Raw genomic sequence first — 22439 nt, forward strand, 5'->3', positions numbered from 1 at the left:
TCTTAACGCCCACATTTCTGAGCCTTTAATTCAAGCCCTCATGGGACAATTTTGCACACAAAATAAACACAGTATACTCAGAGGACATGGTATTACTAGTGATAGATGCTCGCTAGAATAAGTCAACTGTTTTTTATTTATGTGATTTTATGAAACAGGAAAGCAAGAGCTGTGAGCATGTACTGCCATGAATCTGAAGCTTGTTGTTGTTGAAATGAGAGCTGTGGCACTTGTTTGGCTTGCTGTGGAATTATCTCATGGGTTGGCGTGTAAAGATAATTGGCTAATTGGCACTGATTGTGTGTTACCTCAGTTTGCTGGCTGATAAATGGCTGTGGATGAACACCTGTTTTAGATGTGGTTCTATGAGAAGATGGTGGGAGCATGGTGTAAATTATGAACCCCTACAGCTATACAAAGTTAAGGTAGTTCTCTTCATTATCCATGACTTTTCTATAAAGCTCTAAAGTACTTAAGTTGTTCTTTAGTGCGGTAGAAGGTTAAAATACCAGCACATAAATATTGCTCATGTGAGATTAATAATGTTCATATGCCTATGTTTTTTTTTGTTTGTTTGTTTTTGAGTGGAATTCTCTTGTTCTTTTTCTTAGATATTGTGAAATTATTCATGGATACATTTGTGCTTTGCATTTGTTTTAATTGAGTTTATCTACTTATTGTATTTGCTTGCAGTATGAGATATGTTATCTTTCAAAAATAATTTCTGTAAGAGAAATAAAGGTAACTATGGTCCTTTTCATGCACAAGTATTGTTGCAAAGAAATGGACTTTGAAAATCACAGAATAACACTTGCCAATATTCACATTATATTAAGAAATCAGAGCAGGTCAGAAGATGGAAAAAGCTTTCAATTTTGTTTTTAATCTTATATGCAGCAGAACATTACTTGTTTGAGTATTCTGGTTAAAACAAGAACTGCCTGTGTGTTCTGATAGCACAGTGATGGACTGGGTGATCTTTTCCCTTGGTCAGCTCTGTTTTTTGCAGCTCACCATGCCACCTTATAGCAACATGCTGCCTCTGAGAACAGCGTGCAGATAAATCTTCCATGATCCAGATAGATATTTCCAAAGAGCACACGTATTTGCCTTTGATAAACACTCAATTTCAACAAATGCCTGACATTCTCAAATAATTTCCCTACGGGTCCAACACGTGAGCTCCTGTAGTGTAGTGTTGTCTTACATTGGCACATTTCTCAACTCTTCAATGTTGTCACTTCTAACAAGTTGCCCACGTTATTTGTACCTGCCAAATAAAAGATGGCAGTGGGGTCTTCACTGTCATACATAACCTTTAAATGTCAGAAAAGTATCATCCTGATACGTAATAGGTGTGAGATAACTTATTTACCCATCTTATGTTATGCCTTCATTACACAAAGAAAGAGGTTATGGGTAGACGTTGCACAAGGTCAGGCTTTGTTCTTATATTACTTTGCATGGAGGGGAATTCTCAAAAACAGTTACATTATTAAAAATAGCAATGGAACTCACGGGATATTAAAGTAAACTTCCCTAATTACTATAATTTAAATTTACAACATTAATACCCAGAAAACCTATTATGAATAAAAGCTCCTAAGCAGGAAAGAATTAAAACCCCTAAATTCCATTAGTGACATCTGATATAGAAACACATTAGGAAGGCTAAACACCGCACAGGTTGCTTAGTTAGTTTAATCCATTAGCATTAAATACATTCATTTCATCAGCTGCTTGGTTCAAGGGATCCAAGATGAAATATGTTCTTTTGAAGTGAATAAGGTGATTTCTTTCAGAGGAAGGAGGTAAACAGTGACTGTTATGTCACGGGTTTTGCATGCTGTGTGCATACCTTATCATTATGAAAGAAATAATATGCAATTTTGACTTAACAGGTTTCAAATATATGCATGTTGAGAAAAATGTATGCTTCAAAACGTGAGGTAGAAATCGGCATAGTCTAGAAATAGACCTCTTTTACTTTATTAACCCTTTAAATAAAACCCCACTAAAAATCAACTAAGAGACTAACATTATTCTTACGGAGCTCAGCCTAAAGCACAGAGAAGCAAATGGAAATCGGTTAGTTCCTTTGGGTTTAATCAGGCTTGGGCTTTGTTTGCTTTTAACAAAGTCACACAATAAAGACAAAATTAAACAGATCTACAGCAATATGTAGGAAAGCCTGGCGCATCAGGATGCTCACAAATCTTAAGAAGCGGAAAATGTCTTAAAACAACCAACAAGATGATGTGGGAAAAGCAATAGAAGTATCTAGTGGGAAAAAAGAGCCTGCTGTATCACTTGTAGAGAGAGAAGAACTGGGGAAAACAATTAAGTGGGAATGGAAGACAATCACTGGCATTGGGATAGGAGCCCTGCTGGGAGCACAGCCACTGGTTGTTAGGTGCCAGTCAGGGGTTGAGAAGGCTTCTGAAAATCTCCCTCATGAAATGCCAAGTCAAGCAGTTTGACATTTTTCTCTGCACTTAATATAATTTCTGCCTGCTCCTTTAGAACTGTGGTACTGCTTTCTGTGAACTGACTTGAGAGAATATTGACCTAACTATTGTTTCTTGGATTTTGAGTGTGTTTGGACTTTTGGTACTGTAAACACACCATGTGTGGTTCCTCCATTGCCAGTTAAGTTTCCTTTTCCTAAACTGAACCACCTGAGAATGACACTGGATGGTGCATTAAAATTCTCAGTTACTGTCTCTTTTATTCGTATTTTTCTAGGAGAGTAAAAAGTTAAACTCAACCTGTCATCTGCTTAAGCTTTGTGGTTTTGTTGTTTGACTATATAAATAGATAATTTCTGTGAATTGCATATGCTTAGCAAGGAAAAGAACCTGTTCTTTTGCACAGAGATGACCTATAGGCCCTTTGCAGACCACACTAGGAATATATTTTCATAATTAATATGAATGTTATGTGCTGCAAGATATCTAAGATCAATGCTTGTAAAGCAATTCCTCCACTCAGACAAAATAAACTCATCCATCATTATTTTACAATGACTATTATGTTCTATATTGTTTGGATTCATTGGTAAGTCTTAGAGCAGTATATTAATAGTAAATACAATTTTATTGTGTTATGCTTTGGAGTATCTCCATTAGAGAAATGTCTTGGAAGATAATTAAAGTCAGATCAGTTGGGGGGGGGGGAGAGGGAGAAAGAAATTCAAGAAACTAATTAAAATGGGAATGGAGAGCAATCATCATTGTAAAGGATTACCAGGAAGAAGACAAATAGTGACTACAGCGAAGTCAGTTGTTGACTGTTCAAAGCTAGGGATGATCAGAAAACATATCTGAATAAACCTCTCATATGATCGCTAGTAACCGTACCTGAAAAGACATATCTCTAAGAAAATCCCAAAGTCAATTTCAATGGTTCTGTCTCTTACCAGGGGCAATGCTAATTGCCATCAGGGATATTGGGGTAAAAGAAAAAAACACACATACATATACATGTATGTATGTATACATGGGCTGGGTATACTTTTCTATATGGAAAGTATGGCACCTAGGACAATAGCTCCAACTGTGGCTTCAGCCTTTGGCTGTTAGCACTGCATAAATATTAAATAATAATTGGAGCCATATACCCTGTGTTACCAGAACCCTTTGTAATTCAGCTCATACCAGCTTTATATTTTACCGTGTTTATTGATCACTTCCTTTTCAAATGTGTCAAGGAAAAGAAGCACTTCATTCCACTAGCTATAGAATTCACACTATGTATGGAAATTATGAGAACTTCTTTATTGTTAATAATTTTGTTTAAATATATTAGGAAATATTCTAATGAATGCAGTCTACGTAGTGCTACCATGAATGCAGCTAAAAAGATGAGTAATTTCTGCTAAGGTAGTTATATAATTTTTTTTCCTTAAATCAGAGATATTTACAAGCATTTCTTCTGCCAGACATGATTTTTCATGAGTGTTTGGTGTACAGATTAAAATTATTATGCTATCATTAGCAGATTGCTTTTTTGTTGGATTTAGAGATAATTATACTTAATGCCGTGATTATTTCAATTATCCTTTGTAGGCAGTTGATATTTTATGTACTTAGTCTGGTTTATAATCCAGCAACTGGTGTGTGGATTGTGTTATACTCTTCAGTCCACTTTCTACTAGTGCACTGATGTTCATTTTATGTAATGTGGGGGTCCTTCCAAAATTAACTCTTAGGCAGCTATGGACTAATGTCACATACTTAAACCTTTTATTTATTTATTTATTAATTTTTAAATACTTTTAGCTTTTTGTTTAGTGTTGGGGGAGAGAGCTTGTTTAACCATTCTGTTCAGCATTTGTATGAATTTGAACTCATAGTTACAGAAAAAAATGGAAGTATTAAAGCACAATGAAAATTGAGCTGTCTGTATCTAGCCTTTCTTATCACCCTGTTACATGACTGCTTTACCAAGTCTTCAAAACGTGAACAAGAAACTACTTATTTTTCTCCTTCCTCTTGTAATAGTTACAGATTCACTCATATCTGTTTATGAAGAGGCCTTAAGCAATAAAATTGACAGTGAAGGTAACAAAATATAAGGGAGAAATAAGCATATTAATGAGTGTTTGCGTAGATTTTCCAGTCCAAGAATAATGCTTGATAATGGCATCTAAACCAATGGAAGAAAATCTGCAGAAGTCTCGTTATAAAGCATACCTCTTTCTAAATATTGTTTTTTGCAAAAATCTGCTAGTGATTTCCCTGCAGGTTTCTAAGGTCCATTCTAAATGAGGTCCTCTCTCCTGCTTTGAGACCTTCTAAGGAACGTTGATACTCAACATCATATATATGCATATATATACGCATACTCATGTGTGTATATATATATATATGAATACTCTCATCGAGCAAGAGTCTCTGTGTTTTTCTTACTTCCACCGACTACGAATGGGGAAAAAAATTCCAAGAAGTGGATTTAAAATTAGAAGTTGCAAAAGATTTACAGAGGACTTTATTTTACTATAGGAACCCTCCCAGACCTTCCTTTTTGTTTCCCTGGCACAAGATACTTTTATTATTGTTACTTCAGAAGTCCAAAGTTTTTCAGTTTGCCTAGATGTTTTTTCTCACTTTTGAGAAGTGCAAAGTCTATCTTGTGATGCATAAATTATTCCATTTTAGTGTCTGAGAGGATCTATGCTCTCCTGTTACATCCAGTTCTGCAGGAAGAAGCATCTTTGGTAGTTACAGGAACTCAAAATTTGGTGTTTTTTCACTTCGCTGCTGTCTTTCTCTCTCCTTTCTGCCACAGTAACCTGATGGTTTGCATAGCAGAATCAAAACCTCATTGATTCAGGAAAATTAGATTCAATCTTGAACTATCAGAGGGGGGACTTCTTAGGAGCAGGTGAGATAGGTGATCACGATTCAATCAGGGTTTTATCAATACAGGGCTGGAACTGCTTAGCTGTGTTTACAGAAAGCTGGACATGAGCAGTCCTGTGCATAGGCAGCTCATATATCTGCACATGTATTTTCCTCTCCTTGCTTTGAATGTAGTTTGAGCAAAGTACTTCTGAGTCTGTGGTAGATGTGACGTTTGGAGACCTGGCCTTGTTTCAGTCATGTGAAATCCAGGCACAGGAGTAGCAATGTAATGGTAAAGACGTGGATTATAAAAGGGGGGTGGGAGGGATTATCTGTATCTTTCCTTCCAGATGGTGTTTTTCTTTTTGATCAGAAATGGTTGTTGGTTTAATTCCTGAATTGTTGGCATGCCTGCAGTTGCTTTGTAAAAGATCTGACAGAGCAGACATAGAACTAAAATATAAGCAGCTTGGGAAACATAGCATAGGCAGCAGATCAGGTAAGAAGAATAAACTGTATGCCATTGCTACTTCCAGAATCATAACTTCTTTGGGTTGATAAAGTATTATTCTGTGTAAAATGACTTAAGAGGAACATTTCTGCTCTGCTATGTTTGGAATAGAAGTAGGCTTATTCCTAAATCTCTGGGGGTTTTACAGTGTTTCTGTGAACAACAGGAGGCAAATCTGTGGGTTTTTCCCATTAAATTCATGCTGGTATGTACTTGCCTCTGTATTTTATCTTGGATAATGATATTGTCCAAGGTGCAAAAGCCAGTCTTTTGATGTAAAATATACATGAGAAAGGTATTTTGGGTACAAACCATAGGCCTATTGGCTAGGAACTGTATGTCTATGCTGACTATAAAATATGATAATCGTAGTTTTTTTGGAGACTGTAAATATTTTTCAGGCATCATACTATCAGAGAACGATAAATATACATTTTTCAAAGACATACCAATATCACAAATATACCCTTTTCTTCAAGGAAACATTTGAAAATCTGGCCTATAAAAGGCAAGTTTTAGGACACTTGGATCAGTCTTACTCCCTCCTGGGGTGTCCCTACTGGATCCTGTGTAGTCATCACTACAGGATGTAATGTTGAATGGAATACTGCAAGAAACCACAGAAAATAATAATGATGGATGCACAGCAGCGTTAGCATAAGGTTATAGGAAGAAAAGAGAAACTGCTGAAGTATAATAGTAGTTTCTTCCAGAAGACATCACCTTCCTTTGAAGGGAATGAGGGGAAGGGAATGGGAGGGAAATGCATTCCTTCTTATCACTATTATCCAATTCAAGATGAAATAAATGCAAAGCGTTTCATAATATGAGAGCTGGCTAGTTTTGTGTTTTGTTTTGCTGGCTAGGGTGAGGTAAAAATACAGCCTTCTCCTAGTAAAACCATACTGCATCCTGAGCCAATTAAGTCTTTCCCAGTCCAGAAGATTCAGGTAAGGAGAAGAACTAATGAACGGGAGAGATGGCTGGAAGAGAAGCATGGAGGGGGGTGGAAAAAGTACCTAACATAGTCAAGATGTTCCCAGATACTAATTCATCCACTGGAGAATGAGTAAGAAAAAGTAGCACTTCCACTGATCCACTGTTTTTTTTACAGTCTCTTCTTTTATTAATTTAACACCAAATCTACCCAAAGTGTGTAGGATCAGTGAGAACCTAAATAACGGGAGAAAAAAAATAAAAATAAAAAATTCTGTCCTGTGCAGAATGAATCAAATAGTCAATTTTCTATCTGCTTGGAAGAGAATTGAAGTTTTCTTAACTTCATACTTGGACTCAAACTCAGAGAGACCTATCTTAAAACTCTTATGCTTTTGGAGAATACTTAAGTGTTTTCTCTTCACGGAGTTTTTCATGTGAAGTTGAAGCTGTACCATAACACGCTACTATAATTACCCATGTGGGATTTATTCCTAGGACTGGAAATAACTGTAAACCTCCTGGCACTGCAAGCTAGCTGTGTTTCTTGGTACTTTCATGAGGGTTGTAGGCAGAATATTAGTAGAATAAATATGTTTTTCATAGTAGGGAGAAGATACATTGCTAAATTCAAATTTGCACCAGAAATCATGAATCAGAGGCTGAGTTTAAATTGCCAAGTGTTCTGTGTGCTCAGGCTTTAGTTTTGGACCCTTGAAGCTGGGTTTCAAGTACCTGAAACATTTGTAGAAAGTAAAGTAAAACATCTTGGGAAGCCCATAACTATAATCTGAAGTTTGTGTTTCTTTCCTTCAGAGAAAAGAAGGATAAAAGGAAATAGGTGGGTTTCTGTCTACTTCTATAGCCCTCAAGAGGTCATATATTTGGATGTCAAGTGTTCTGGATATTTCTTTTTTTTTTTCTTTCTTCTTTCTTTTCTTTAAAAAAAAAACAAAAAACAAAACAAAACAAAACAAAAAAAAAACAATTTCACATCAGGTAATGTAGTAGGAAGGATTGCTCTTTTATATTACTTTAAACTCCGCTGTGCCATAGAAACTGACCTTCAGCTAGCACAACAGAAAAGATCCTGATATTCTCTCCAATTCTAATATTCTCTCCCCCTTCAGGTTACCTCCAGTGGTAATATTTTAGGACTGAGATACAACTTGGTGTTAGTTGCAATCTCAAAATAAAGCTTTACAGTAGAAAAATACTTGATTGAATCAAGTCCTAATGCTTTCATTCATCTTGGACTCTCTCTCTCTCTCTCTCTCTCTCTATATATATATATAAAAATATATAATGACAGAAATATCTCTCATTTAAACACAGCCAATTTTAAGTAGAAGTTGGAATATGAGCAGACAAGTAGTCCTGAGTGAGTCTCCAAAGGATGTCTTAGTGATAGAAATTCTCTTGCAAATCAGTGCCAAAATACTACTTCATAGCCTGTCAACTGTTTAGCCATAATTACAGCTTCTCTATTTGGTCCCTACACGAGAATTTTTCTCTTATAATTTTTAATTTCCCAGGAGTTCTCATTAACGGTTGAAACCATTTGCTTGATTTCCCTTTATTAAATATACTGAAAAGTCAGCTGTCTTGGGAATAAAATACAATTTCATAATTAGGAATATGTGTTTATTCCCTGTGCTGCATTTCTGCTTTATTCTTGTTTACTTCTGTTCTCTGAAAGTCCAAGTTTATTTACAATGCTAAATGTTTAAACAAACAATTATTTTTTTTTGCTGGATTTTTCTCCCAGTTTTATTTTTTCCAGTGTAGTAGGCATTTTTGTTTGAATTATTTACAAAATTAGCAGGGTAATGAAGTATAAATTTAAAGTGTATGGTAATTTTTAGTCTTATATTGAGGGCTATTCATGATGGCAAAAATCTTTTTTTTTTTTTTTTTTTTTTTTTTTTCCTTCAGAGTTTGACATAGTTCTTTGTTTTGAAACAGTAAATCCCACCCTACCCTCTCTACCTTTTTTTTTCACTTGGTCTAAAGAAGATAGAGCATAGCAGTAATGAAATAGCCAACTGAGCAGCAGATTCTCATGATGTATCTTTATTCTTTCTATCAGTATCTTTTATGGAGTTTGAGACTTCTTTCTCCTCTAAGTTAATACTGTTACCACTTCTTATTTATATTCCGGTATCATCCATAAAACCTAATGTAGGCTGTTTGTCCTACTGTGATAATACTGCGTGTGGACAGTGATCCACACCTGGAAATTATAATACTGAGAACTGAAGTCACTTGCCCAGGGTGACAAATGTAAGTTAAAAAATTAATCTTGCTTAATTACACCTTCATTACACAATATGTCAGACTGTACTGCCTACGCTGGTAAATGACATGCCTTTATTTTGAAGTTCTGTTTTGTTCCAAATACAGCAGTTGTCTTTTAATTGCAAACTCAAAGTTTTACTATTTTCCTGTTGACAGGAATGAATTCCAATTATTCTGATGATCAGTATAGCCTTCATCCCTTCCCCTGCTGCTGCTTTGTGACTTCTTGTATGCAGATCTCTGTCTTCTTCACAGTTAGGCATTTGCTTTTTTATTTATTCATTCATTGATTCAGTAACACAATAGAGATTTCAAGTGCAGAGATTGTTGTGAGAATGAATAGGAGACCAGAGGCCCTGAGGACAGATGGTTTTCTTCTTTAGACTTATGGACTGAGCATGCTTGGAAAGGCATGACAAAAATGGATCCAAAAACACAAGAGGAGAAAAACTGTAGTACATTAGCCCAGGTTTTAGTTTTATTATTATTGTTACTGTATATAACAACCTAGAAGAGGTCAGTTTGAGACATACATTCAATACTCTCCTCTGCCTGGTGAAATATCTGGCAAAGACTTCTGCACCAGAAGAGACCTCTGCGTGTCTGTGTGATTGAATGCCAAGTCACTTTCTGCAGGAGAAGTCAGTTGGCAGCAGGGAGCTAAAGCAAGTATTGCAGCTTCCATGAGCTCCCTAAAGAAAACCCATGGTGTGGGGCACATGTTACACTTCTTTCTGCCCTGTTATATCAATGAGAAAACTGCAGATTGCCTTGCAGTGGGAGCCTGGAAAAAAGGCTGGGTCCTTCAGGAGCACTTTGTTTGTGTTGCTCCGTTAAGAAAGCTGAATTAATTTTCTGTTTCTCTTTGGAAGTTCCCATCTGGTGTGTGGCTGAGAATAGCAGCAATGGAGAGAGCCAGAGGAGTGCTTTGCTAGCCGGCTGAGCAGGAAACCTTGGAGCACAGGTTATTAAGAGAGGTTGCTGTGCAGCAAGAGCCTTTTTGCCCTCCTTGCCCTGAGCTCGGACAGCTGGAGCAGGGAGCTCTGACAGATCTACTGGAGGAGGTCTGAGGAAGTTTGTGATAATTAAGTGCTCTTTGGATTCCCTTGGGTCTGGCTTGCAGCACGGAGTCTTTGCCAGTGATATGTGTGGATAGGCTGGGAACAAACGATATGTCAGTAAAAAGGATTGCTGACACTTTCTACAGTCGGTGGACAGATTCCTGGAGATTTTCTCACCAGCTCTGCTACATCATGTGAAGTTTTTCTAAATACATGTACAAATCCCAGTTCTTGTGAAGACAGTTTATCCTTCCTTTAGCACTCGCCATATCCAAATGATAGTTTCGGCATCAGAGATTTAGCGTATCTTTCTTTTGGTGAAGCTATTTAAAGCTCTGGATATGACTGTTTTTCTCCTGAGTGAAACCATTCTGTGGTAGAGCTCAGAGTACCCTGCAAACATAAGCTTTTTATGATATTAATTATACCTGTAATTTAGGCAGGGTAAACGATGCATAAAATTTACATGCAATTAAATGAAGGTCAGGAAGTGCTTCAAATGACTCAGATTGGTTGGGAAGAGATCTAAAGCTGCTGTCAATCAAAAAATGAGACAAGTGATTATTATCTGCTGCAATACCTCCATATCGGACACCTGGTGATGAAGTAGACTTGAGAGTTATAACTGAGGTGCCCAAACCCCTTTAGAGAGCAAAGAGGAAAGAAACTAGGGATCCATTTGAAAAACAGTGCTGTGAAGTTCCTGTTCCTGGCTGTTCCTCAAGGGGTATAGCATCTGTATCTTCAGGATTTCTCTTTATATTTGGATTTGCAACCTTAAATGAGGACACATATCTATGAGATCTTCCGAAGACTGGAGCAAAGGAAACTCTATGCTTTTATTTTACTTGCCATCTTTTTAAACAAAATGACTTCCCTCTCATCCTGTCCCTGCCTCACTGCTCCCAGGAGGTTGGAGTGGAAGAGGGGGCTTTGCAGTGCCTTTCTGTTACAGGACAGCTTATGTTGCTTTCTGCTGCATGGCCGTTGTTCATGTTTGCCTGAAATCACCTCATTAAAGCACCTGTGGGAGGTAGATGGCATGTGTTCCCTTTCTGCCAAGCAGAGATCAGCATCTCACAGGCTCAGGGTAAAGCAGACAGGCTTGCCACTGTGTAGTAGGCTGAGGAGGTGGCAGTCTCAGAACTGTTGTTGGGTCAGAGATAATTCAATTTGGTTGATTTCTGTTCAGTTCTCTGAAGATGCGTGATGTCCTGATTCCCACAGTGGAAGAAAGCCTGCATTGTGTGTGTATGTATGGTGTTTTTTTTTTTCGTTTGTTTGTTTCTCCCCCTCTCCATTAAATTTAACCAGTGTTAACCTTAGTGTTAACATTTTCAGCTCTTACTGCTAATATATCTTGCGTGTTTATGCAGCCTTTGTGACCGTATCACCTGCAGAACTGAATTTCAGCAAAGTGAGCTTGCAGTCACTCGCTTGGGCAGCCACTCACTTGGCCTGCTTTGTGATAGCTACATGTTCGGTGTTAGTCACATATCGGCTCTGACCATCAGACACTGCTGCTCGGATGTTCTTTATCTCCTCATCCACAGCCTGAAATTTTCAGTTAAACTTCTAAAATTAACTTCCTGGGCGGCTAAAAGAAATGCTGACTTCACTACTTCCAAAACACATCTATATCCCTGCTGTGACTGTCTATTTAATATCCTAAGGGGGCAATGAGATGATAATAAAGCGTATCATTCACTTGAAAAGGTATGAGAAAACACGTGTAATTAGGATCACCAACTTTCCCTTATTACCAATGAAGCATGGCGAAAGTAATAAAAATAGAATTGACTTAACAGATCTTGAGATTTTGCTGGTTTTGGATCTGGAAATCAGATTCTGTGAAGTGCAGAAGTAGATTGTGTGAATTGATGCAAAGATCATCAATAACAGAAAACTCACAGGACATACTCTTAATAAGCCTTGTGAAAGCTATAACAGTATTTCTCCAGGTGTAGTTAGCACCAGTTACCTGTTCCCCTTATTATTCAGGGGAGTAAAATTGGCTTTGTAAATCATATTAGAGGACGCATCTGCTTTCTGCCACATTTTGCAAAGTAATAAAACAGTTGCTGATTGAGGTTTTAGAGAAAATGTTACTAATAAATGACGCCTAAATTCAGAAAACTAAAACCTCACGAATTCAGACTTAACCTTTATTTGTGGGTCTGGGATGAAGTCGGTCCGTAAATCTGTAAGGTCCTACTCTCATATTCAGTCTGTCTTTTGGATGGTAAGCCTGAAATGAAAACACAACAGTGAGCTTCCTTGGGTGTGTGAGAGAGGAGTCTTCTTGAACCTTGTTCTGCTAGTGGTTCTGTCCTGGTTTTGGCTAGGATAGAATAAGTTTTCCTCCTACCAGCTGGTCTGGTGCTGTATATTGGTTTTGGGGATGAGAATAATGTTGATAACATGCTGATGCTTTAATTGTTACAGAGCAGCACTTACACTAAGCCAAGGACTTTTCAGCTTCTCACTCTGTCCTGCCAGTGGGCAGGCTGGGAATGCAGCAGGAGCTGGGAGGGGACAGACCCAGGACAGCTGACCCAAACTGGCCATTCCATACCTTATGGTGTCATGCTGGACAATTAATATGGGATGGCTGGCTGGGGTGGGGGCACCGGCTGTTCGGGGATAGGCTGGGCATTGTTCAGTGGATGGTGAGCAATTGCATTGTGCATTACTTGTTTGTACACGTTACTAGTAGTAGTATTGTTATCACTATTATTATTATTTTCCTTTTTTTTTTTTCTTTTTTTTCCTGTTCCAATGAACTGTCTTTATCTCAACCTAAATTTCACTTTTTATTTTTTTTTTATTTTTTCTTCCAATTCTCTCCCCAATGACAGTAAGGGATGTGGGGGGAGAGGGTGAGCAAATGGTTGTGTGGTGCTTAGCTGCCGACCGGGTTAAACCACAACAGGCTCACATCAAGAAGCACTGGATTGCATAAGTAACTGCATTAGAATTGTACTTGTGTGCTGAAAATTGTAAAGGCTTTCCAGTTTTGCACTGCTTTTAACAGGAGTATAGAGACTAGTTTATTATGATGGAGCACACAGAATGCTTATAATGGAGACAACATCAAATCTTTGCTATCCTGTTGTTATTACAGTGTATTCCTGTTTTGAGGAAGTGGATACATGATACATGTGCTTATAACTCTTGCCCTTCAAATATTCCTGTGAGAAAATGAAAATAAATGCTTTCTCCTTTTATTGTCAGGTGTGTGATAAGGCAGAGGCACTGAACCTCCCCCCCAAACAAACAAAACAAAACAACAAAAATTTTGTCAATAGAAACTTATGCTAATGATTGTCTGGAAATAAAACAAATATGTATAAACACTCCCTGAATTGGAAGGGAATGTGTGTATGTTCCTGAATATACAAAGCATTGAGGCATAAGATATTGGTTAAATGCTGAAGTAAAGCTGAAACAGCTGATACCTGCAAAGCTGTTTACTGCTAGACATACTCCAATGCAATGAACATTACACTTGAAAAGATAAAACAGTATAATGTGCTATAACATAAATGAGAAAAAAAAATACATTGTTTCCTTCTCCCATGAGGTTTAGCAACTGCTGTGTTCCTATTTTGTTAGGCTATTCAGACACTTAACTGGGGGGGGGGGGGGGGGAGGGGAAGGATGAATGAGGCTGGAACTCTATACTCCTTACTGCATGAAATTATCCAGCAACTTTCTCTTTAGATGAACTACAACGTCCAGCTCAGTATAGAGACCTATAGCATATCTCCCAGGAAAATTAAGACCAGAAAACTATCTAACTTTGGGACTTATATTTAAATCTTTCTGTTGTTAGTTCCTTCATGTGAAATGTAGAATGAGGAAAGATTTTTTTTTTTTTTGGAGTTGGTATTTTAAAAGATAGAAAATATACAGCTGCTGTAGCGCTTTTTAGGTAAGGTATCAGTTCTCAATAGAGAAGTGTTTGAAAGATTATGTCTCTGCAGATCTGCAGCTATTTTGGATGATGGTTGGATGGAGGTCTCCTTTTTCCCAGGGAATGCACCAGCCCATTGAAGGCAGTTCAGACTTACTCTCATGATTATCTTCCAGCAACCAATGTACAACATCTTCTTGTGCAGTTAAATATTAATACCACCTCTTGGAATGCTTCATACAGTTTCTTGTGTCCACATCAGCATCACCTGTATCATTCTCCCAGAGAAATATCAAGTGAGAAGTTACTGAGAGCTTTTTGGTACTGGCAATTTATTATTTTCCTTAGATATACCTTCAGTACCTGGGTTATGAAGTCTTCCTTTTTCATTGATTGAGGAATACAGGTTAGAAGCAAGTCCAGAAAGAAGCATATCATGGGTATTAGAGCAGTGTTTCAATACTGCATGAATCCATAGTATCTATGTGCATTAGGTAAGAGGTCTGAGCAGGTTAGCATTCTGGAATGTGGTGTCTGTCATAGCTCAGTCACAGGACCTCTAAAATTGTCTTTAATAACTTCATATTGCTCACTTCTGGGTTTCATTAGGTGATATTCTTCTGTTACATAGCATAAAAAAACTGTATGCAGGAACCTTGAAAAATGTTCCAGTTTTGGGTTTGTACCTTATTAGTGCATTTTAACCCATTCTGATGCTGAACAAGATTTAAAAAAAGGTATGAAAAATATTGCAGTGATTACTGAAGCAAGTTTCATGCTGTGGATTGTGCTCATTATTCATAATTATCTCTTCACAATTAGTCACCTGAATGATATTGTTTTTCTTCTCCAGTTTGGATGATTAGAACTGTAAGAAAACAGAGTGATAAGTATTAACCAATGGAATTGTGATTCTCCCAAAGAAAGGGATATAGATAGGTCTGGGAGCAGAATCCATTTATCACAGCAGGGTTCAGGAACTATGCATTATTTTTTCTCCTTTTGAATAGAAGCTTTTGCAAAGAAATAAAAAATTACTCCTTGGGAAAAAAAAAATAGAGGGAGATAATTAAAATTCAAACTTAATTCTCTGTATGCTTCTCTATGAACAGAACATAATTTATCTAGCATTAATATAAAGTGAAGGGAGGGAAAGGACATAACAATGTGATGAATCTGATTTTCTAATTAATCTAAATGTTGAGAATCATATTTTTGCACTTCAGACTTGACTTCTGTTAATAGCATAGAATCATAATGGTTCAGTCAGTGAAGAAACTCTTTTATTTAAAAAGCAGAAGGTATTTTTGGGAAAATAAAAATCAAATAAGTTAAACATGAGGAAAATGGGAAGCTAGTTTATATATATATATATATATATATATATATATAAACTATTGATATGATCTTTTCCATTACGGGAGAATTTGATATCTAAGACTTTTCACTTATTGTCCCTGCTATTTCTCCCCATCTCATTCTTTGTCTAGAACTATAGTTTCTAGCTCCACAACAGTGAACAAATAAACCTGGGAACAAAAATACAAATGTAGAATTTGCAGCAGCTTTAATGGATGTAACTTCAGAATTATTAGCTGTTGGTATTTTGGAGCATTTACTTTAACCCAAATATTATAATCCTTATCTACAGGCCAGTAATACCTCCTGTAAAAGCCCTAACTTTACCCAAAAGCCAGGAGTATAATCACAGATCCAAATATGTTTCATCTGATTGCAGAGGAAGAACTGAAATGTTTAGATGGTTCACACCATCTCCATGGTGGTTTCTCGGGCTCACCCTCAGCTCCCAGGAGTTGGTGGCAACTGCCTCATCAGCTGTAAATTCTGTGGTGTTTTCAGCCTTAGGAGATAGAGGTAAGGCAGCAACAGGTCTTTGGCAATTTAAAACTATTTCTTAAGGATTCTTTTAATTAACCACTCTGCATGCAGATACTGGGGCCATCATAATGCAATGTCAACTTGAACAAAAGCTTAGAAGCATTTACAGAAATCATTGATGATATAAGCATGAGTGAAGTTGGTAGGCTTGCCTTTTCCACCTCCAATAGAGCTATTACAGCCCTGTCATCATATGGTATAAAACCATATAGCTTCATATAGCTTTGTCTTTTGCAGTTTTATTAGAATTTTTAAATGTGTGGAGTGATGTGATTGTGTTATATCAGTTCACTGCAGTCTCCATTTTTGGACTGTTTGCCGAGTTTCATCTTCATTCTTTGCCTTCGCAATGAATACAGCCTGATATTATTACTTCAGTCACGTCTTTCTCCATTAGATCATGGTGACTGTCACTTCTTTTTAATTTGAAGAGCTGTTTTGGACACTGGAAGAGAGTGGCTATTATGTTTCACACAAAACCAATTTGGAATTTGGTTCTGAAAGGATATTTTAGTCAAACAACATGATAATGCAGGAAGAAGATGAGGGAGAATGGAAAACTCGGCAAATAAAATAAAATAATGTAGCCCCCAAACCAACATTATGAGAAGAATGTGTAATTGCAATTATGTGGTGTGCAATGTGCTCTGGAAAAAATGAGCAAATAATTTGCAATGAATAATTCATTGTACTAATTTGGCTGTTTATCGCTCTGTGGAAAATTTGCAAGCAGGTTGTAGTGTCCTCAAATCTTAACTGCCTGGGAATGAAGTTTCTCAGGGAAAAAAAAAAATAGATCAAGTTCAACATCAATTGGTTAGACAACGAAGACAGGTATGATTTTGTGGGCCCCTTCAGTGAGGCCAATGCATGCTGTTATTGAGACTACTTGAATTTGTTCTTCAGTAAGGAGAGACTGAGGTGATTGTGAGAAATGAATAACTGAAGAGTGTTTCTCCACAATATATATATATTTAAGGTAACTCCTAAGTTCTAAAGCTTAAAAATATATATGTTTAGATAAAAAGGGAAAATACATTGGGCAAGCTAGAACAAAGAAGTCTGTTAATTAGCAGCAATAAAAATAACCATGCTTTTCCTTCAAAAGTAATTATATGCAAAAATATAGTTTGTGTAAAAAGGAATAATTAACATAGAAAATGTATAATTGCATTACATACACAAGAATAATTAAATCTGAAGTCTTAAATGCCTTATGAATGACTTTTACAAGAAATGGCTACATTTTTGGTGTCAGTACGAATAGCAAATTTCATGGTGAAACTATTCATGCTTATCAGCTATTGCTGCTTTCCCTCTTAGAAGAGAAACTGAATCAGGAAATTGTCTGTATGAAGGGATTCAGGCACATTAGCAAGGTTATATGAGATAAAGATGAGCCAGTGAATGCAGATGGCTTGGTATCTCCTCCAATGTTGTATAAATCTTTCTCTTCTTTTAGAAGCTAAACCATGTTAAAACGAAAAGCCAGTACCAATGGAGCCTGCCACCAACTCTACTGCTGTCAATGGGAGTTACATATCAGGTTCCTGTTGAATCTGTTTGAAATTGGAGCTAGGCTTAATCTTTACTAGGCAAAGGCTGCCAGATCCTCGGGAGTGAGATGTCAGCATCGAGACTGCAGGTGGATCTGCTGGGGGTTCAGCCCTGCTCACCTGGAGGAGCAGCCACATGGTTTGCGGTTTGCATCTAGATGTTTTCAGAACCCTGTGCTCATTATGGTGGGCTAAGTCAGCTGATCAGCATTTCACACGATGGAGACTTGTAAGCAAATCTTGAAGTTGGCTTGCTACAGCGAAGTGAAACAGTTCCAGGCAAAGGATTATGAACAGTTTCCATACACTAGATTTCACTTGGTTGCAAAATGTAGCTCTGGAGCATGCTTTGTGCTTCAAATTGCAGAGCAAGATGTGGCATTGCTTGTTAATTTCAACAGGATATTAGCACGAGCAGAAAGAAAGTTTAATCTCTTTGTGAGTGACAGAGAATGACTGTTTTAAAAACAAAGCCAAACAAAAGTGGGAAACAACACTTCCCAGCCAAAATTCTTAATGTTCAGGTAAGCCATTCCTGGCAAATATTGACAAATCTAAAAAATATTGACTCTGTTGAAAGATGAAAAATCAGTGGTATTACTCATAAAATAGATGCCAGTGCAAGGATTTAATTTATTCAATCAGAAAAAAATGAGTTTCAGTCTTTGAAGATACTTAGGTAGCCAATCACTTTTGGATTAATGAGAAGTAGAAGCATGAAGTTGATTTAGACATCTTGCAGTATTGTGATGCTTATGAACTTATGATTTAGTAATCTTTGGATATCCCCAGACAATTTAGTTTAATGGATTTTTTTTCCCTGAATATCTCTGAGTCCCAGAAACATTATTCTATTGAAATTGTTCTTCATCTAAGACTCTGATAGAAAAATAAATGAAAATGTACCTTATGATATACTCTTTAAATCTTTACTATAAGAATGAGTTATTACACAATTTTAAAGCCTAGTTTAGTGTGTAAATTATGGGGTTGAATGGTGTTTGTGTGTTTGTAAAGTACTCTGTTCATTGCTTGGTAATCAAAAACTATAGGAAAATAATAGTTCAAAAACAAAAAGAGAAATAAATAAAGTGGAAAAGGCTTCATATTACCTATATGATCTTATGTGATTACAAAAATCTTTCTTTCCAAATAGGTATATTATTGTTACAGGTAAAAAGGCCACATTAAGGGGAGCTGTAGGCAAACTATAATGTTTTCGTTTACTAATACCTATTTATCCGTATACATTTTATTAAACATTCATGAGGCACAGGCAGTCTGAAACAGCAAATCTGAACTAAAGGTTGCCTTACGGCTCAAACTGACAAGCTGATACAGTTCCTCTCACTTGTGTAACTATGCAATCATAAGTTTTTCAGATGACTTAACTCAAGATAAAAACACAATCTGCATGTTCTCTGTGTTTGAGTTCTATACTTGACAAGTATGCAGTGCTAGCCTAGGACCACCAACAGGAATAGCAGCACTAAAATTGAGGAATTACTGCACAGCAAGGTTGTGATCATTTTGCTTTTGCACTGTTCGTACTGGCATTAATGTTGTTAGATCCAGCCTTAAAATCTTTAGAAATTAGATGAAAAGATATCAAAACAATCTCACATCATACTGTTTTTCAGTGATTTTGCAGGAGGTAGGATATTTATTTTTACCTAGCTAATCAATGCTGAACATTTTAGTTTGTAATTCTGTAGAAGTAATTGCCAGAGCATTGCTGCTGCTGAAACAAGATCCTGAGATGTATATAATATCTTACAAATTTTAGCTAGAAACCTTCAAACCTAGAAAAAGCACCAATTGTAAAAATATATGGCTGCTGCAAATCAGTGATATTTCCTACAAATACTTAATTTGGATGCTGTGTTTGTGCAAAAAGATTTAGTGGAAGGTCAATTTAATTTCATAAGGTTTTATCTAAAACCCTTGTGTGATCTTCAGCTCCATACATTGTCTATCATTTTAATAGAGTTCAGCTTCTGCAATAAAAATAAATAATAATAAAAAAAGGAACGGGCTTCTGGGGAATAAATGTGTTGGGAGACTGACAAACAGAAGTGAAGAAACACAGTAAAACTTGTCCCAGGGGGCAGAGGAAGTGGCTAACTTGCTCTCTATTAAAAAGAAAGTGATAATATCAGCAACTGAGGCAGCTAGTGGGGTCATCTGGGTTATTTTAATGTATATTTGGACAAGACTATAAAATTCAGCAGAGATATTCCAAATATTCAATGCAGAATAAGTGTTGATCACAAGGATCTTATTATGGGTGATAAGATCTTATTGGATGTTATGATTAAGACTGAAATGCAACTTTGAGAAATAGCACAGACTTCACAGAAGTTTTAGAGAAGTACACTTTAGATACCAGACTTAACCAAGCTGGTTATCAACCCTGTTCTTGTGGTTTAAGAGTACCAAGTTGTTTCAGAAAGCTGACTTACTCTTGTAATACTTCAGGTAAATACCTCATTTATAACACTTGGTTCAGGAAAGGACTACATGCACCCCAGTAGTGCATGGGAGTAGTCTGAATAAATTCTTCAGAATTATTGTGTGTGGAGTGACATAAATAATGAATTCTTAGTTTCATAATTCATTTACACATTACTCACTGCACACGGAAACACAGCTAAATCAAAGCTTCAGTTCCTCTTAGTCTGAACCAAAACCCTCTCTGATCTCAATGGTGCAAAATGATAACTTGACGTCCTGCCATACTAACAGCATGTTAGACAGATTGGTTTTGATTTCTTCTTAAATGTTTCATGTTCTAATTGGATGGTGATGGCACATGATTAGTACATTCTTCCTACTGCCCTTTTCATGCTGTCTTCTACTTTTCAGTGCTTTCTTTCAGGGTTAGGCTATCATCCTGAAATTGTCTTTCTTTTGTTGCATGAAGGATCTTGTGCAGTCATTTAATGTTATTTGAATCTCCATATCCCCTCACATCTTAGCACTTTAACAAATTTGTGCTACAGCCTGTTAAATTCAAAGAAAGTTCATTTACTTTAGTGGATTTCAGGTGACTGAATTGCTCCTTCTGGCCTCCAGTCATAAGTACTATAGGTGATACATGGATGGCTGAGACCTTGCTTAGGGTAGAGTTGGTTTGCAAGGATTTTTATTTAAATAATTGAACCTGAGGAATGGAGTCAAATATTGCTACTATTTTACACTCGATGATGCTCTAGACCTGCCAGGACAGGAGGTGATTGGGTTATTGCCAGCTGGCTTCTGCTCCCCTTCTATGTCCCCTTGAAAATGCTAGAGGACTTACCAGTGGTCTTTAAAAATTGATAGGGATGAAATAGTCATGAAGAACTTAAATAACAAAGCTTTGTGAGAGTTAGCTTTCCACGTTTTTGCAGAGTGTTCTTCCAAGTTGTTTCGAAATGCGTGTTTTCCAGCACTCTTGCTTCCTGCCCACGTCTGTCGTTAAGCTCAAGATGCAGAGTGTTGTGCAAGTCAGAGGCGTTTACTTTTCTTTCCCATTTAGTCAAGAAAGCAATAAGTGGTAAAATCTGGCAGAAAGATTGGATTCATAACATTCTTGCAATAGTTGTGAATATTCCTGGAGCCTTGTGAGTCTGTCACCCTTTCATATATATATATTTAATGATTTTTCTTCTACTGTATTCATTGTAGTACAGTTCTGGTAGCTCCTTTTAAATAGAAGAGATGAAGAAAAGACTGGAAAGTAAAGAAAAGGATGGTTTCCTAAACATATCCTATGTCATAAGAACTCATTTTTCTAGCAAACACCTCCCTGAAGTTTTCCTGATCTTATACTGGGTTTTCTTCCTTCAGACATCAGTTTGTTTTCATCAAAATAGACTAATCTGTCCTCGTTGTGGACAACTGTATTTTACTTCATTTTTTCCTGACCTGCTTTTTGGTTTTGATGCTCACTAGAAAGAGAGAAAGAAAGAATGAGTGTACACTGTATGGTCTGAAGTTTAGAGCAAGATGAAGTGTGAAAAATGAACGACATCAGGAGTGAGAGATTGCATCCTTAATTTCTGAAGGATTATCTTGTTCAAGAATAGATTAGGAAATGATATTAGACTGACTTAAGCCTTCACTTTTTTGATATATCTCACTGGATGCAGTATTGATATTACAGCGTGTTATTAAATGTCATGTTATTCTTAGTTAGTGATAATTACTCCAGAATTTCAGAGTTGAGAACATGCTAACATTTCAAAAATATTATTTCCTTAAACAGCCAGGCAAGCTGCTAGACCTTAAAAGTAAATGAATACAGTTATAAACCCATACAAATCTGTAGAAACAAATCTAAGATTACCTGTCATAACTGATGAACAATAGCATTTGAAATCAGACTTGCAGCCTGAAAAGAACAATAGATCTTTAAGATCTCAGACATTTTGCATATTAACATGATTCAGAAGGTTGTTAACAGGGCAAAGCACTATCAATACAGACCGATGGTGGATTACATGGACTGCTCCTCTTGGCTGCAAGGCCTGTCTAGGTCTTTCAGATGTGAGAGGCCACTGAAGGCCTTTATTTTTTTTTTTAATTTTCTATTTTATTTTTTTTTAATAGAGAGCTTTCTATAGGCTATAGAGACTAATAAAAACAGCCCTATTTAAAGCTAAGGAAATTTCTAAGAATTCAGATGGTAATTATCCAAAGGTAGGCTTCACGATCCAGAGAACCCTTGAAGGCATGAAATAATTTCCTCCAAATGTACCACATGTGAATTCAGTGGTCTATTTCACTGGACATTTAAAGTTTTGTAACAATTGCTTGAAGACCTGTTCTGCATGAACTTACTGAACCAGTCATTTCAGTTGTGTGGCTGAAGTTTAACATGTGCTGAACTTTTCTGCTGAAAGCCTAATCCTGCATAACTATTACTATGGACAT

The 22439-nt window shown here is 36.8% G+C and overlaps 1 long non-coding RNA gene across 1 annotated transcript; it reads left to right on the forward strand.

The window, feature by feature from the left end:
• Positions 1-365: 365 nt before the first annotated feature.
• On the forward strand, positions 366-18432 carry LOC137857861 (uncharacterized). The gene is made up of 3 exons (XR_011097300.1): positions 366-425; positions 15806-15942; positions 17429-18432. It is a non-coding gene; the product is annotated as an uncharacterized lncRNA (long non-coding RNA).
• The last annotated feature ends 4007 nt before the right edge of the window (positions 18433-22439 follow it).

The sequence above is a fragment of the Anas acuta genome, chromosome 5 (assembly GCF_963932015.1).
Source record: "Anas acuta chromosome 5, bAnaAcu1.1, whole genome shotgun sequence".
Classification (NCBI taxonomy): domain Eukaryota; kingdom Metazoa; phylum Chordata; class Aves; order Anseriformes; family Anatidae; genus Anas; species Anas acuta.